Genomic DNA, 18129 nt, shown 5'->3' on the forward strand with positions numbered 1-18129 from the left:
AAGACAACAAAGTGCAGGGTGGACGTGGTTGGGTTTGGACACCTCCTTCCACATTATCAACTAGGGCACATGAAGCTAAACCAGGAAGAGTAGAAAAATGGTGAGATAAGAACAAAACTAAAAAATTAAACCTTCATCAACACTCCCTTCTTACCTGAAATTAAATAATATAGGAAAGGTTCCAAATCTAAAAGGAAAAAAGCATATTTAGAGTTTAAATTTACATGTTAAAAGTGTGCTTCATGTACTTTGCTGCCAAGATAATGCTCAGTATCCTGTGCTTTGTCTGTGGTATTTGTCAGCAAGAGTTACACTGAAAGAGAGCATGAGTATTATCTCCTACAAATTTAGGTGTGGCTACACAACAAAGCACAAACACTGAACTCCAGTTTTGAGCAGGACAAAAGCCCTTCAGTTTGACCTGGCACAAAACTGAAGAAGAGAAGTTCTCCTTCAGGAAAGACCTATGAGAACAAAATTGATCTCTGACATTGGCTGGTCAGAACTCTATAAACATCAGTGACCACATGAAAAATGTTCCACTCTGCTGAGGCCAAGCTTAGAAGCAATGTGATAACCCACAATACTTCAACCCTATTAATCTTCTATCACACTTGCGAAAGATCCTTAGACAACATGTCTCCTCCATCCTCCAGGCTCACATGGCACATGGGCCAATTACACCAGACCCATTTCTCCAAGACTGCTGATGAGCTGATGCCTTTCACAAACACAAGATCCAGGCTCATGAACTGTAATTTCCAAGACTGCAGATGAATCTAGATTAAGAAATCAAGTTACAGGACAGGTTTCATTCTGGACTATCTCTTCTAGTTTATCATAAGCACAGCTTAGTTTCACTTGAAGGCAAACCAGTTTGCATACTTCAAAACTGCTCCACAACATGAAACAGGACACAGGAAGTGGAGATTACTCTGCAAGTGGAGACTGCATCTGCAACGCACAATCCTTATCTGAAAACAAAAATGCTACTGGGAACACCCTGAATCCCCTCCCACTGCACACTGCACAGCACAGTCCTCAACCTCAAAGCCAGATGAGACTCTAAGTATGTACTACACTTTGGTGGGTGCTATAATTCTGGTGGTAAAAGCATGTGTGTAAAAATAGACTTGCTTTTTCTTTCCTTTATGAGACCTGAACTTGCACATGGACCACACTTCATTTAATCATGACTCAGAAAATCACCACAGCTGAGAAACTGAGGGGGATCACAGCTCCTTCTTGCTACCACCACATACCATGTTTTCACAGAGTATCCATACACGCCTGACTCGTGTGGGTAAGCAGGAGGGAAAGAGTCTGCTCTCACAATCTAGTCACTGAAAATGCAAATCCAACAGTCTGGGCCAGGACTCAAGCCACTAAAAAGGGAAATTTAGTTTTGGGGCTCTCCTAGATTGTACAAACAGCATTGCAGGGGAGAACATCACAACACTCTACCAGGAGTCTCAAGAGCTGCCTCTTGGTTTTCTGCCTTGACCACGACTCCATTGTGCCTGCATGTCCTTGGTCAACAAGCAGTTAGGAAGGAGCCTTTCTTCCCAGCTGAGCTTTTCAGTGTGAACTGCACAGTCTTCTCTAATTACACTGTATGACTCAAAGCAAAAGAGAAAAAAATTCCATGTGTCACACATGGGAAAAGAAGACAAGACTATTTTGGGTGACAAAGGCCTGACATTTCAAAGTGATGGATCTGTAGTCTGTGCAAGGCGTGAGTCTTGCAATTTGCAGCCCACATTACAGCACTCCAAAGCTATTCACGCTGATTTGCCAACAACGGTATTGTGTCTGCATGCATGGCACTCCTGGACCATTCCAGATTTTCCCCCAGCACTGACTAGACACATTCTTCATCAGGCTAAGAAGGGGGTGACTCACCACTTCAGGCTGAGGGGAAACGCTGGTAAATGCTTTTGAGAGGCACAACCACCATATTTCTTCATATTTCTGGATTGTAGGGGAACAGCTCAACCCTGCTCTCCCATCCATCAGACCAGAGTAGCTATACTAGCTCAATGCAGCTGCGCACTGCCTGGTATTTATAAGGAATTTGACATTTATGTTCTGATTCAGAAAAGCACAGAGCTCAATCTGTTCAAGAACCAGCTTTATTTGATTTGCACTGTCCTTCTGCTCAGTTGGCTTTGATGCATGCCACATGGCACTGGTGCTTGTCTTGGTGTGCCTGCCTGTGTTCAGCAGCAGCAAAGGGAACCTCAAGCCTCATTCCCAAGGTGCCTAGACTTAACCCCTTTCAGGAATGTGCACAGAGAATTCTCACAGCAATGGCAGCTTTTCTGTTCACAAACAGTTAACAAACCCTGCCAAACTTCAAAACACTAACTACAATCATAGTGTCCAAAATAATAGACTTTGTCCCCCTTAAATTCATTCTGATTCATGCAGTTTCAGGGTGTGTCTGTACTCTCAGCTCTCCAGCTGTGCAAGTGAGATGTTCTGAAAAGCCTGGTTTCAATTATGTGTGAGCAATGGGATATTCCTATTTGAAACATTCTACTGTCTGACAATGGTATTTTACCCCTGACTAAATACAGTCCTTCAGGTTTTCCAGTGCCCTTGGGACATACTAATGATGCTTACAGTATCTTAATCACAGAAGGGAGTATCATCACAAACATGCAAGGGAAAAAAGCCCAAGACTGAAAGACAAATAAAAATTGCTTACTGATAAGTTAGAAAAGAGTCAAATGGCTCCTTCCCCAGATGGATCAGCAATAAGGAAAGAAGCTGCTGGATGCCATATTCCACAACAAATTAATTTGGAAGGACTAATTCATCACTGTGTGCTGGAGAGCACAATGGAAAGTGGAGGACAGAAGAGGCCAGTAGCCAGAGCAGCCACGCTGCAAATTGCTGGAACACAGCAATTCTGTTTTGAAAAGGAATTCTGGGCCTCAGTGTTTACTTCCACACTGCACTAGAGGTACTGACGGTGTCGAGCTCTAAAAACACTTTCTAGTTGAAGGACCAATTTATCCGACTTGATTTTTTGCAATGAAGAAGCCCTTAATGCTCAGTGGTAACTACCCTTAAGGCCCATCAATTGCCTTCTGTACACACACTTTCCCCAGGAGAGGCACATGTAAAAATTACATGATTTCATTTTATATATTGAGATCTCACTTGTTCAAACACACCAATGTAAGAAGAAATGAAGTCAGTGAGAATCCAAATCCAAGGCCCTACATGTTCATTTTACAGGCAAGTGAACACATAGCAATGTCTGCATGAAAACAGTACCATTTACACAGAATTATGACATTAAAAATGAAAGCTGTACACAGAGAGTACTGTATTTATACTCTGCTATAGATATTAAAATACACAGCACTAGTACATATTAAAATGGGTGTGACTGCATATCAGAAAATCCAATATGATGACATAAAAGGGTGTCTCCTTGGTTAGCATGTCCAACAAACTGCAGTCTATCATGAAACTGATAGCATCATTTTTCAGAGACTACCACAAAATGTCAGCTCCTGGATAGCCTATATAATAGATTCACTAATAATGGGGGATGGGTAGATGGTTGAGGGCAAACACAAACAACAACCCAAATAGGAAGTGAACCAAAAATTATTTCACAGATATTGAATAAAATGTTTACAACATGGTGTCTAATTAAACAAACAGAAGGTGGAGACAGAAAGGAAAATGACCCTGTTCTGCACTATGGAGTGATTCATATAGATGAAACAGATACCCTAAATTACCAGCTACTAGAATTGTATTGTAAATGTAGTTCAACCTCCAAAGTATTCAGTCCTGACTCAATCCTATTTGCAAAATGAAAAAACATGGACAAAATCATGTCTGTCACCTTTCTGAATGTGACCATTTTTCACCTGCTAAAAATGGTAGTGGCATAGTGAACAGGAGCTCTGGGTGGTATAGATGAGTTCATCTCTGTTGACATTATGGATGGCAAAGATAATGTATCTTTCCGGTAGTTGTTCTCCCACAAAGTCAAGCGTACATATTGCTTGATCTCCTCTGGCAGCCTGCATGAGTAGGCATGAATGTGAGCAAACCCACCCTGAGACAAGTTTCATAAATACATTGTGTTACAACCCTGAGTTGCGGAACAATTCATATGAGTTCTACTTTGACATGGTCCTTTTCTGGGCATCAAGGGGAGAAGATTATATGAATGAAACAGTTGAAAAAGCTCTCTTTCAATTTATTCAATAAAGATGTTTTCTTCCAAGGAGCTCTGATCTGCAAGACTGTGACTTTCACTCTCTAAACAGAGCTCAAATTCCTGACCTTGGCACAACATCACAGAGGACTTGTTTTCACTCGCATGGATTAACTGCCACTGAACAACTCATCCAGAATAACTGGCACAACCACTCCTCTCCTTCAAAGCTAGCATTTCCTCACTATTTTCCCTTTTACCTTCAACAAGTGCATATGTACAATAATGAGTACATAATATATAACAGTGACTTTAATTACCATCACACCAATTGGCAGGAGTGTTACCCTGAAAAAAGTCTGCCAAATACATTAAGCAAAGGAAAGCACAGCACAGTGCCGTATAAAAGGCACCTGTAAGTGCCCTGCTTCAAGTGCCAGGTGCAGTTGTGCACATCACTATATACTCTGCCTGCCTCCTGGGAACGGAGACACAGCAGTGTGGGAGGACCACAGGGCACACTGAGCTACCTTGCCTTCAGATTAAAAGTAAGTGTGCTGGTACTGACCTCTTCCTATGGACAAACCTATGTCCATTGCTCTTATCCGCACATATGCACACAGCTCACATGCCAATGGGGGGGCCTATGACCCATCCCTAGTATTGGGGTTAAGTCCAATATATATTGTTCTGCTATTGAAAAAACTCCTTTCTCTGCCACTAAAGATACTGTTCACAAATTTTAACACTTTTTGGAGTGAAAAAGACGATACTAAAGAGCTGCTACATTTGCCACTTTGTAATCAGTTTCACAGTATTTTTTTCCTGTTAAACCTCAGGGGATTGCTTTGAAAAAATGTTTGTTTGCTTACTAGTAAAATCTGAAAAAACTCCCCCAATTTTTCCTAGCTGGAGAGAAAAGCTTGGAAGTGTGTGGGGAGCATAAGTTAGAATTTTAAAAATTTATCTGCAGAGAAAGCCCCTTACTCCAGTCCTTTAAGTTTCTATTTTTAAACTGAGCTTCACAATTTCTAACACCATTAGGATCTCCAAGTCTGACAATATTTTCCTGGATCTTCAATATTATCCCTAACAAATGGATGAGCAAGGTACTTTTTGAGAAGCACCAGCTAGTTTGACTAAATCTGCATACTAGAGCTTTCATTTTGAACATCTAGTTGTATGCAATCTGTCTCTCCAGCCTTGAGTTGGTTTCCATCTCATTTCAATTTGGGAAAAACACTGCAAGAGCAGCTCTGAAATAGGGCACTATTTTGCCCATTCTCCTTTCAGCAATTTTTAAAGGGCTGCAGTTCAATGCCCCACTGAACTGCACACAGATCTTTCCCCTCTTCCTCCAGCTGCACACTCCCGCCTCTTCCCCTACATCCAGCAATCAAGCAGCCTCTGGGGGATGTTCCCTGGTTTACAAAACAGAAAGAAGACAGACGAGTTTTCCCTCAGATCAGCTCAACTAATCCCTGGATTTTATACATGGGACTTGCACAAACAGGTGTACAGGCTTAGGGGAAACATCATGTCACCTGTAGGAGAGTTAGGAACCCAGTGCCCACACCCTTTCAAGGAATTTAGACAGCTCAGAAAGTCTTCCTTGGTAAATCCCAGCCCAGTCCAAGCAAAAAGAAGGCCGATGACATGAGTAAGTTAAATGCTGCTATTGTAAAGCACTTCCCTAATTTATAGCACACCTCTGAAGCAGGCAGCAGCAATTCAACACCAGCCTTCCTAATTACAGCACAGGAGCCCAACTCCACCCTCACACGCAGCTGCTACTGCTCTCGCCTCTGGAGAGCTCTTAAGCAGCCACACTCATCCACATCAATGCTCCAGCTCTCCATCCAGCTGTCCTTCACCATCAGCTCTCTGGGACCTGTTTGCACAGCATCTTGCCTGACCACATAGGATAAGGACTTTGGGACTCTACTGCAATACCAAATCTCTACAGTAGGAAAACAGGCCAAGCACTTTGTTTCAGATGAGCTGAGGCAGCTGTAAGATGAAGGGAAGAAGCTGGGGGAAGCGTCAGTCATCACACAATTAAATCTTCCTGACTTCATCCACCAAAGACAAAATGGTAACATGGCCTGTCCAGGGCCCACAATCATTTAGATGTCAACCTGATGTATCTATAGTGATTTCTGCTCCTAGACCAGCTGTTCAAGTCTCTCCAGGGAAACTTGACTGGGAATTTTATACAGTGAATGGGGCTTTTCAACCACAGTATATTACTAGCTTCTCACAAATATTCCTCTCTCCCTGGGGGAGGAACATTCATCCATCAAATACTTTGGTGTCTTCTCTGCTTGCCACTTGCTTCAATTATTTGCTTTGGCACAGTGGATCTCTGGACAGCAAGCACGCCTGCTGTTATTTGCCCCAGAGACAGCACTGAAAAAGGAAAGCATATAAATTATAGCAGTCCTGGGGCTGCCTTCATTTATCCTGCAAGGAATGAGATTTTTTTTGTGTGTCTCTGGTGCTATTTCTTTTTGAAAAATAACACTGCTTTGCTTGCCCCAAGAACAGTGGTGAACGCATTCCATGCCAGGCCTCCCCAGTGTGCAAATAAAACTTCATGGAAGAAGCATTGTTTTCAGCACAAGGCACCCGAGTATGCTATTGTAAACTCAGAAAAGCTTCTCTGTCCTGACTTTACACACCTTTTGCACCATTTTATACTTCTAGAGCAGCTGTTGTCCTGCATACTGGAAAATTCATAAATACCTAGTAATGGGTATGTCTTGCTTACACCTACAAACACAGCAAGTCCCCAACATTCTACAGACCCACTGCATCACACGGTCAGCCCATGAAACATGCATGGCTCAGAGAAAACTGGACTACAATGAAAACCCAAAAGTGTATGAAGATAATGCCCTTACACATTCAAGCCGTAAGTACAACCCACAGGCTTGATTTACCACTTGTTCCCATCATCCACCTGTGTCTGTTCCCCACTCCTCCCCCACTCCCTGAATAATTTTAGTGGAATCAGAACTTAAATGGGCATACAGAATCAAAAAGAAAAAATCCATTCCAAGCTAAGGACAGACTGGAAAAAATCGATCAATTTCTTTGAAAGTAGTTGGATCACCTCTCCTGGGAAGGACTGCAACAAACAAAGTAATGTGTCTTCCTGAGTAGGGTGTCTGAAGCAGCAGGAAGACAGCTGAGGAAATAAAGCAAGGGCTCTGGACTGCTGCGAGTCTAATTGAACCTCAAAAAAACCTCAAAAATTTGGACTGCAATTGATAATCTGGATTTTATCACTACTAAAGAGGAGAGCTGCTGAAGCATTGCTTAACATTATTTTATCCAGTAGTCCCTGGAAAGTATTCAATGTCAATTGGTACCTGTTTTTGGGACAGACATCTATACTGGCAGCTTCTAGCACTGACATAACACATCAACTCACACAGAGGAAAAAATCACCATCAGCTAAAAATATCTGAATGCAAACAAAATAGCGTTTCAAATGCCACAGTTATTAACCCTACCTTCCTCTCCTTGGCTCCCTCTGTTTTCTGTGGCCATTGACACAGTCTCTGATAGCTGCAAAACTACTTGATTTCCTAGTTTTTAAAAAGAAGTGGGGGACTCTGCCTTGAATTACATTTACCAAAAAAACACAACCTGATAAATTTCTTTTGTTAACATTTTCTTCCAAAGTCTGTGAAGAACTACTGAATACATCAAAAAAAGGCCTGGAAAATGAGCTGTAAATGGAAACAGTGGCAGGCATGACACAGATTTTCCCCCACTTTCCAGAAGCTGCTCTTTAAGTCCAGTTTTAAACAGGGGTGAAGACAAGCCACAGAAATTTCAAGGACAAGTTAACACTGGTATCTATCTGCAACACCAATCAAATAGATTTGTAAGAAAGATATGACTGTTGCATGCACACAGGCACTGATATTACAAAATGTGTTGGCCTCACAGAATCCTGCCCACCTGCTCCCTTCCTGTTCAGCTTGAACCTTCCTAAATTTAGGGCCAATTCTCCAGTCTCATTCAAAGTTTCCACCTTTACCTGTCAGCCTTCCCAAGGCCTGTGCTGGCTAAACAAAGATTTTCAGAGTGGAAATGACTGTATTCTGTGAAAGACACTCCAGAGAGCAGAAGGATGAGGACTCAGACCCAAAACAGAGCAGTGCTGGATGCTTTCACAAAGGAAACTTCCTGCATCCTTTCTTACAGTAGAAATTATCTTAGAGAGGAAAGAATGACCTCAGATGTAAGTTACTCCAAGAAAAAGATACTTTAAAGGTAAAGTTCAAGACTTTTACTTTACATGCTAAATACAAACCTTTGGGGGTTTTCTAATAAGTCTGTTTAGGTACCCTGCACACATTTGCTGGGTGAAAAAGAACAGCATGTCTGTTTGATAAAAAGCAAGTACAGAAACATATGATATTATTCTTCACAAGCACAATAACCTTTTAAAACATTTAAATATGAAAGGCTAGAAAAGCTGGCATGAATATGATTCCCCCCTTGGGATGGCAGAAAGCTGGGAATGCTCCTTCAGCCCCCACACAGCCAGTGGCTCACTCCAACACATTTCAGCCCTTCAATGCATCAGTCATTGTCAGGACCAACACATATAATGTTCTGTGAAAAAGTAAAACCCACTGAGTTGCCCAAGAGTGCCTTGGCTGAAGTAATTCAAACGGCAAAACAGAACTTTTTAAAATAAATCCATTTCAAGTGGATCTGGCTTGTTTCCAATACCAATTAGTAGTAATATTGAGTTTCTGAGTAGCTAAATATGCAACTTCTGCCCACTGGACTTTTCTATGACACCATAGAGCAATAAAAAGCTGTCTCACTTTCCCAGAGACTACACATGCTGTTTCTCCCCAATACAGACCCTTCAACACTCCCTTTTATGGAAGTATTTACATTCAAATTCATTTTGAGGGTCATTTGGCAGTAAGAACTGCAGCACACAATTTCTCCATCCACCACAGCCATATAATTGTTAAAATTCAGCTTTCTAGGCATGCATTCTTAAGTATCTACAGAGATGCTTTAAGGAAGGTTAGCAGCAAATACCCTGTTACAAGAGAAACAAGCCAGCATTCCCTTCCAAGACCCCTTTGCTCCATTTCTTTAACCAAAATACACCAGCTCTGCTGCCTCTGTGCAAAATAATGAACTACCCTAATGTCTGCTGCCCTCACAAACAGTAGCCCTTTCTCTTTAAACTCCCATGCACCCATCCAAGCTCCTGACCATGGATAATGTCAATGCAACTCCAACTTGACTGCTGATGCTTCCCCAATGCCCAACCACTACTGTGATATTTAAGCAACAGCCTTGCCTCCAACAAGATGATCTGTGTAACAGAAAGCACCATTTGGGGTTACAAGAAAAACAGCACTGCAGTTTCAAGCAGAGGCATCTCAGAGACAAAAATCAATAGGAAGTTAGTAGGAAAACTAAGAAAAAAGCATGCAATGTTTCGCTGAATTAACAGAGCATTCTTAACAGTTGACATGGAAAGCTACTGCTAAAAATTAGGAATATGTAAAATCTTGTGAACCTGAGGCTATGGAGATGATTCTGGCAGTCTTTTAAGTCAACTTAGTGTCTCATTTTTCAAGTATCAACTTAAAATAATTTCCTTCCACTCCTGTATCTAGCATTTAAGGCACATTTTTCTTGGATCTTTCCTATACCCTGCTTCAGGAAAGGACAGATTACTGGAACAGGGGACAATAGAATAGAAAGAATGCTTGGAAAATGTGCTTTTTCATTTTTATACATTTGTACCCACTGAAAATTAATATTTTACCAACGCTGGGGATAGATGAAATTTTGTTGCAAGGAAACCATGCTCTGTTTAATAGTAAGAACAATCAAATGCCATGATTTGTAGGCAGCAACTTTTTTCCTTGACCTTTTTATTACTGGTAAAATGTCAGCAGATTATTGAAGTGCAGAGCACAATCTATGATAAAAAACCTTGTGTTGACACATACCAGACCAAAACACCCCCTCCTCTCTGCCCAGACACGTACCTTAATTTTCAAAAACTGCTCTGATTTATAAAGAATTACGGATAAACAAGAGAGTCTGGGTGTCAAGTGCAGTACCATGGGTGAACAGGGCTTGGTCAACTCCTGGAAGCATAAACAAGAAGGGAAGGACCAAAAAGAGCAAGAGCCAGAATGCAGCCTTACTTCTCTATATGACAGCTGCAGGATCACTGCTGACTTACCCATGCAATCTTCATTTTTATCTGAGACACAACATCATGATAAACTGGAAAAGACCCAGCAAGAGAACCATAAGGCTGTCTCCAAATCTTAAATCAAATGCAATGACAGATTTAAGATGTTCAACCTACTTAACTTATCAAAGACACCAAAAGGATCACCTGATCATAGCCTGCAATCAGAGGGAAAATATGTCAGAAAGTTGAAAAAATGAAGGTAGAAAAAACTCAGATGGGAGAGAAATTACCTATCTTTTACAGTTAAGAAAATTACCCTCTGCACACATTGCTGAAGAGCACAAAAGAATCACTAGCAAAAATTACAATGCACTGTTTGCTGAAGATAAATGCTGTAATTCAACCAAAAATTACTACACATGAGGGGCAGTTAAATGCCTCCCTGACATCCGATCCTGTCAGATCTTGGAAGCTAAGCAGGGTCAGCCCCAGATTAGTACTTGGATGGGAGACCTCCTGGGAAATGCTGGGTGCTGTAGGTTCTAGTCCTGAGGACTTCACTGGCACCGTCCAAGCTCGCTCGGCCGTGGCAGATGAACCTCAGGACTTAAACGGTGGGGCCAGTTCTGCGCACGCTGAGCCTCACCTAAAATCCACTGCGCAGGCTGGAAAGGCACACCCACGTGGGGACAGCCCTTCCCAAATCTTCGTTCACGAAGTTTGGCCATACATACATACATACATACACATGAGGTAGGAATCCCAGGCTAAAGTCCTGTGACTTGTAGATATAAAGTCAAATCAGACCTCAAGAGGACTGATACATCTGGCTTTAAAATCCAGGATGCAAAGAAAAGCTGAGTTGTCCAAAAAGCAAACTCCAGCCTTCCTACCTGAGCCTACTTACTCACGAGATAAGGACCTTACAAGAGCACCATGCCAAGTGCTGCAGTGTTTCTCCAGGCTGCCTGAGTGCTGTAAGCAAGCAGAAGGGTAGCCTGTGACAGGCAGCTTGTGTTGCTTGTTAAACATTTCTAGCCTCTGAACAATGCTTTTATTCCTCACTTAATTCTTCTAAGGTCCGTTTCTATACCAGCCTGAAGAAAATATTGTTTTATTGACTTCAGTAAAATAGACCTTTTTATTATTTCATATGCAGTTTCATTTTCTGGTACTCAAAGCTAAACGACACAGATATTTACAGTACTGGGAGTCTCCTCTAGTAGCTCATCTAAGACAGACTCACTGACTCAAAGGCTTTACAGCACGGGAGGACTGCCCATTAAAAATACCATGGGATAATTCAAGGCTTCCTATGGGCACCATCTATGTGCTCAACTCAGCTCATTTTCTACATATTATGAAAAGCTACACTATCTCACTCACCATTTAATTTTGATGTTAAATGAAAGCAAAAAGCATGACTAAAGAGGGGTAGTGGGGATTAAAAAAAAAAGAGAGGGAAAAAAAAGTAAATCAAAAAAAGATGGGCCTGAAGACTTACTACAAGCTTTATCTGGAGAGTAAACAAGTATACCCCTGGCTGGAACCAGGTTGGCAGAAGAGGCCAAGTAACCCCAAGAAGAGATCAGACCCTCTCCCTGCTCTCATAATGAAGCCTCATAGGCCAACACAGGAAAATAAATAAAACCCAACCCCAAAACTTACTTTGTTATTTTTCCGGTGCAGACAGAGGCATAGAGGTACAAGCAATCTCCCCACAGTGACACGAGGCCTGTGATGGAAGCAGGAACTAACACTGATCTCCTGACTTCAAAGCCAAATGCCCTAACCACAAAATTATCCTACTTGCATTGCCTCAACCTGTCTCAATCCAGAAGAACGAAATTACTGGGGAAGGGAAGGAGGGAGAGAAGGGAAGAAAACAGAACATTTATCAGGAATATTTCTTGTCCACCTAGAAGCAAACACTGCTTACATTGGTGTAAGTCTCCCATATTACACTTCAATGAATTTGGAATAATGGTACCAACTTTCTGAGCTTTCTGAGTTCAAGTGAGGCTGACACAGACCCTCTACTAAAACAAGCAAAAAAGCCCCATAGTGCTTAATGCTTTTTACACAGGGGCCTGTAATGCTCAAGAGATTAAATAATTCACACAATCAACCCTGCCTTTCCCCAGGGATTCACATCCAGCCCAGATCACAAGTGTCAACTGCAATCACAAGCACTCCTGATAGACTTTGAGAGATAAGAGAATGGCCCAAATGTAATTCGAAGGAGATAAATGCTTGTATGGGACAAATCCCTGTGGACCCACTTGGCAGCAGTCCTAGCAGGACAGCAAGGGAAGCCAGTGTAGGAAACACTGCACAGAAGTGGTGTCTTGGAGCCCAGAGTACAGAGGTGAATAAACGAGTGAACACACTTTGGTTTTCCCCTCGACAGCTTCAATGTCTGAAGACACAGTGAAATCCTGCCCCAAATAAATCACTTTTATCCAAATGGAGAGGCAGGGTGTACTTACAGCAGCTCCACATTAAAATTGGCATAAAGCTGCTGTTCTCATTTGCACCAAATATGCCAAAACAAAGAGCTGGTGGGTTTCTACATGGGATTCACAACTCTGCACACCTTGTGATTTGTTCAGGCTCTCAAACGAGGAAAGCAACTCCCTGCACAGGCTGTCCACAGCTGCGGACAGGAGAGAGCAGCAGAGGTGGCTGCTGGCACAGGCACAGAGCTGGGGTGCACCCACTCAACCTGCCTGGGGATTTGAGCTGCTGCAACTTGCTATAAGCAGAAAAGAGCAGCAAAATATGACTTGCTCTGCAGCGTGGGCGAAGCAGGGAGGGAGCAAAGCCTCCGGGGAGCCATGTGACACTGCACTTCCTCCAGAGCTGACTCGTGCAATGGCATTTGCTGTGTGTGCCACTGCTTATGTAGCTCCAGGCTTTGCCTGAAGGTGCAATCTGCTGCTTCACTCTATTTCCACAATTATTTTCTCTTGGAGTGCCTGCTGTTTCTTTTCAAAAACTGCAGCATCCCTGAGATACAAAGGGCAGAAAGCTCTTCTAGCAAAACCTGGGAGTCAGCAGTAGAGATGGGAAAACAAATTATTAAAGACTACATTGATGCACGTTTTCTTTCTGTCTTGAGCAAAATTTAAATCACTTCTTCCTTCCCCCATCATGGCTATGGTAATAATGCACAACTATTCATTATCCTCGTCTTAACTAGAAAAGCCTCTTTCAATTTAGCACTTAATATAATTTGAGTAAATTGAATAGTGTCTAGAAAAAAAGTCTTACCTTTTCAAAGCTATTATCTTACCTCTATGGAACTCAGAGTGAAGCTATTAAAAGTGAAGCTAGCTATTAAACAATAAGGGTTTGTATCTATTCAGTGTGCAGAAAAGTGAGATGTTCAGCTGAAAATTGTTCTAATTCTATTTCTAAATTCAATACCACATCTCCAAGGGAAAACAGGAGAATTTCATTAATGGTATCACAATGTCCTTCACACGTTGTTGAGACATGACTTGAGCACCCGTTCTCTGTTTACTTTCATTCACCTCAACCAAGTTTATTTTTTAATGTGAGGGAAAAGATCTGCATTTTATAAAGTAACAAGGTAAATTACTGCCTTTGTATGCTTTCAGCAAAAGCTCTCACCGGCTAGTCATGCATCGTTAATTTGATTTTTCCAAGTCACACAGGATAAAAAGCATTTGGTTGCCATGAAGTCAATGGGAAAACACAGACTTCGAGGGGGTCAGGATAAACAAAAAATAAAAGCAATACATTTCTACACCCCTACTCTGAAGAAAGAAAACAAACAAACAAAAAGACAAAACAAAAAAAAGACAAAGCATCTACAACAGGTATTCAAGAAAGTCTCTTGGTAAATGGTCATTCTGTGTTCTCATAAATAAACTAGATGCTGGCTTGGTAATACTTGAAATTATGCTAGAAGTACTAGAAGCATTATTTTTAACAAAAGGGAAGCGTACCGACCATCAGGAATAAAATACTAAGCAGGAAATATCTTCACTATATTGGTTTTCAACAACTGGGAGAACATTAGTAATAATTAGCAGCCAGCACATGAACTCCTCTCTGCTATCTGTGCATCTTGTGGATAAGAACAAGTTTTATGTTAACACAATGGTGTCAGCTGACAACAGCTTTATGACAGAGAAGAGCATATTGTGCATTTCTGGGAAAAGGAATCTTTAGCACTGTGGGGATTATTATGGTTAAACTGCTTCTGAGTCACAGTCTGTTGCTGCTCAATGTTTCCCCCTTGGTCCCTATCTCCCTACCTTTTATTTCCTTATGGGGATGCACCTGTTTGAAGAAGAGAATGAAACTGGCACTGCTGCACCCACTCTCTTGGCTCATTTCTATGAGTTATTCAGTATCTTTCTTACAAAATGGGATTATTTTTATTTATATTACAGAACAGCCCAGCAGAAGCCTAGACCACACTGCACTAAGCATTCTATGAACTGATCATAAGAGACCTTGACACCAAAGAACATGTAATCCAGGCAGACATAAGAGAAGATGAAAAAGGCATGGAAAGCTGATATTGACACACCTTGGCCAAGTACCTTCTCAAGGTACTCAGAAATCAGAGACTCTACACTGCATTTCTCAGATACACTCACAGCTAGGGGATCCTCCTAGCTTCTCAGCACACCTCACCCTCTTGGAAAAGAAAGCCTTCAGCACCTACACTGAGGGATTCCACAAGCCAGAACCTGAATGCCAGCTCGAAAAATTAGGTTAGATGCCTGACAGTCTGAGTGTGGTTTGCACAGCCTCCAGCCCTGTCCGCAAGAGGAGCTCCCCAAGCCTACTGCAATGCAGAGATGTACGAATGCACGAGTACAGGTATGCCAATGTGCTTCCCCTGACCTGGAGTCCAGAGAGAAATTCAGGTGGTGACAGCAGTTTGCTTACAGGCAACAAAGCCGGGGTGGCTCACCAGTCCAAAAAAAAACCCAAACAAGCAAACAACCTAGTTTTGCATTCACTGAACTTGAATTAAAACAAAAAAGTCTATTTAAATACATATTACATTTCCTTTTCCATAAGAACAGTCATAAAGGCAGAGCAAGAGTGCAAGACAATAAGGCTGGGCCAAATTAACAGACGTTAAAATGGAAAGAAGAAAATTATTTTAAACAAAACTGAAAATCACAAAGACTGTGTATTTCATGCCTAACACACCTGTGTCCTGGTCTAGATTGACAACAGCAGAGCTACATGGAAGGCAGCTTAAATTGCTGCCTCGTCCACTAGTGCTGTAATTTGTATGGTGCGTTCAGTGTTCACAGAAAGCCTTCATAGTTCAAGTAAGGATTGACAAATTTTTAAAAAAATATTGCTTAGACCTGAACTGTCTTTGACCTACATATGAAAGAAAAGGTCCTGAAATGATCTGCAAATCCCTATTTCTTTCCTTAGTAAGGTAAGAGGAAAAAAATTATTCACCACATCAGCAACTGTCAAGCTCGCAGCACTGCATGAGGTTCTTTTCCAAGGCAACACAGCAAGAAAAGACATAAAGATTCATCTTATAAAGTGGAATCTCATCTATTTGCATCTGTGCCAGGAACTTGCCAGAACAACGCCCCTGACCAATCATTAATTCCAGTGACAATTTCACATTCAGGTTTCAGCGATTTCACAGATGAGCCAGCAGCAGCTCCCTGAGTGAACTGTGCAACATTTGATAAAGTGTCTAAAAGCCTTGGTCACCTCCAACTACGACATAAAAGTGATTCTTTCCTGATGCTGAAAAACATTCCCAAAAGTGCAAAAATATTAAAACAACAACAAAAAAAGAAACTTAAATTGTTCTTTTCATTCTGCCAAGATATCCACAGCAAGCAATAGTTACCTACACCACGCAATGCAGAATTCCCTTCCTCCCTTCACTAGGACATGGCAATTTTTTTCTGTGAGGACACAATTCCCCATCATTATAGTCTGACGAAAGAGTAAAACAATTGAACACTGCGATGCTAGCATAGGCTTTGCACTCAACTGGCATCAAACAACACAGGTAACAAAAGCCAAGCTGTCTCTGCAGCACTGAAGGTGGGAAGGAGCAATGGCATGAGAACAGGTGTCTGGAACAAACTGCATTTGCATGAAAATTAAAGTGCCTTTTAGAGCAATCTCATGTTTTTGCCATGAGAAAACTGGAGAGCTAGCAGGCTACTGCTTTTGTGCTTCAAGTGTTGGGATTCAGAAGGACCAAGTTCACATTTAAGCTTTCCATTCAACACATAACCAGACATTTCATCCCTCAATGCCTCTCTGCCATATCTGACAGATAAGCAGTAAGTCTGCTTTCTTGGCTTCTGCTGATCGATTTAGGCAGCATACCCCTTCAGGACTCTACTACAGCAGCATTCTAGTTTGGGAATACACACAAAATAGCTATTACATTATTCCTTGGGGGTACAATTTCACATTGATTGATTCACTGACAGATTAGATAGGATGAAGCAGGCAGAATCCATGTTGAGTTGTTTGGGTTTTTTCCCCCACAAGGAGAGCTGCACACATCCCAGTTTATTAAGGATGTATGTATTTCTCTTTTGCCTTTAGCTGGTTAAATTTACACTGATAAAATAATCATGCAAACGGTAACTGGGTTGCCAAAACACTCCAATTGATACATCCCTACAGTCAATTCCCAATAAGCTGAAGCTTGGCTTGGAGTTCAACACCACTCATACAAAAACTACTACCAAGAAGGCTGCCAGCATAGTAAGGTTATTGATACTAGCGCGTGGCACAGGCCTCAGTGACACACTGCAAAAGAAAAGCCAAGGTATACACCTGGCCATTCATTACACAAGATTGAGAATAGAGCCTTGTCAATTCAGAATCTGATTTATACCTCTATAAACCCCTTAATCCAAAAGAAGTGCAAAGGAAAAAATGGCACAATTTCAATTGTGGCTCTACAAACACTACTGAGATTAAAGAACAAGGGATATGCCCATGTTTTTTATGCAGGTTGCAAGAAATTTAAAAACACCACCACCCATGCAGCTGGACTATTTTAGTCAAGAAAAAATAAAAAAATAAATCCCCTGTTCACATCACTGTTCTTTTGTGATGGGCAGAAACCATTTACAGGTAATTCTTACTAGCCTGCTGTCAGCTGTTTCCAATTTCGCAGGATATTCCCATTTAGTCCCTTGATCTTCTCATATTACACAGATGCACATACAGTACCTAGCACCTGATACAAGCACAGCCACCCTAACACAGAATATTCCAAAAATTCAGAAATGTGGAAACCTGGGCAGGATGTACACTGCTCCTTAGTCCCAGAGGCCCAGCAGCTACTTATAAGAAGTGTGTTTTTCAGGATGGCTGTCTCCTTCTTCCTTCATCGCATGACCAGAATGAGCCACAGTGGTGGAGAGGAGCTGGGACGAAGACAGAATTTGTAATCTGAACACAGCCCAGTACAATTCAATACACCACAACCACAGTTCTCCACAAGGAGGGCTGAGCACTCCATACACAGCAGCACCTGGGAGGAGTTTGCTCAGGCTCAAGACGCCTGATACTCTGAAAGCACAGCACAAACACCAGCAATGACAGTCAAGAGCCTGCATGAGCAGTGAGCAAGCTCAGACCCACATTGATACAGGCTGGCATAGCGGGTCACTGTCATTCCTGCCCAAACCCACATGTATTTGGCATTCAGATCGTTCCCTTTCCCTGAGCTGCTTCTTCTGTTTTCTTT

At 41.8% G+C, this 18129-nt stretch overlaps 1 protein-coding gene across 5 annotated transcripts in view; it reads right to left on the minus strand.

Annotated features, from left to right (window-relative positions):
* OSBPL5 (oxysterol binding protein like 5) overlaps positions 1 to 18129 on the minus strand; it is a 178563-nt gene that overhangs the window by 118032 nt on the left and 42402 nt on the right. The window contains exon 1 of one of the 5 annotated variants that reach the window (XM_071558830.1): positions 12054 to 12130. The exons of the other annotated variants lie outside the window; for them this stretch is intronic. The gene's annotated coding sequence lies outside the window, so the exon portion shown is untranslated. Of the gene's footprint in view, positions 1 to 12053; positions 12131 to 18129 lie in introns of those variants that run through there. 5 annotated transcript variants of the gene reach the window in all.

This window comes from Pithys albifrons, chromosome 6 (assembly GCF_047495875.1).
Source record: "Pithys albifrons albifrons isolate INPA30051 chromosome 6, PitAlb_v1, whole genome shotgun sequence".
In the NCBI taxonomy this organism is placed as follows: Eukaryota; Metazoa; Chordata; class Aves; order Passeriformes; family Thamnophilidae; genus Pithys; species Pithys albifrons.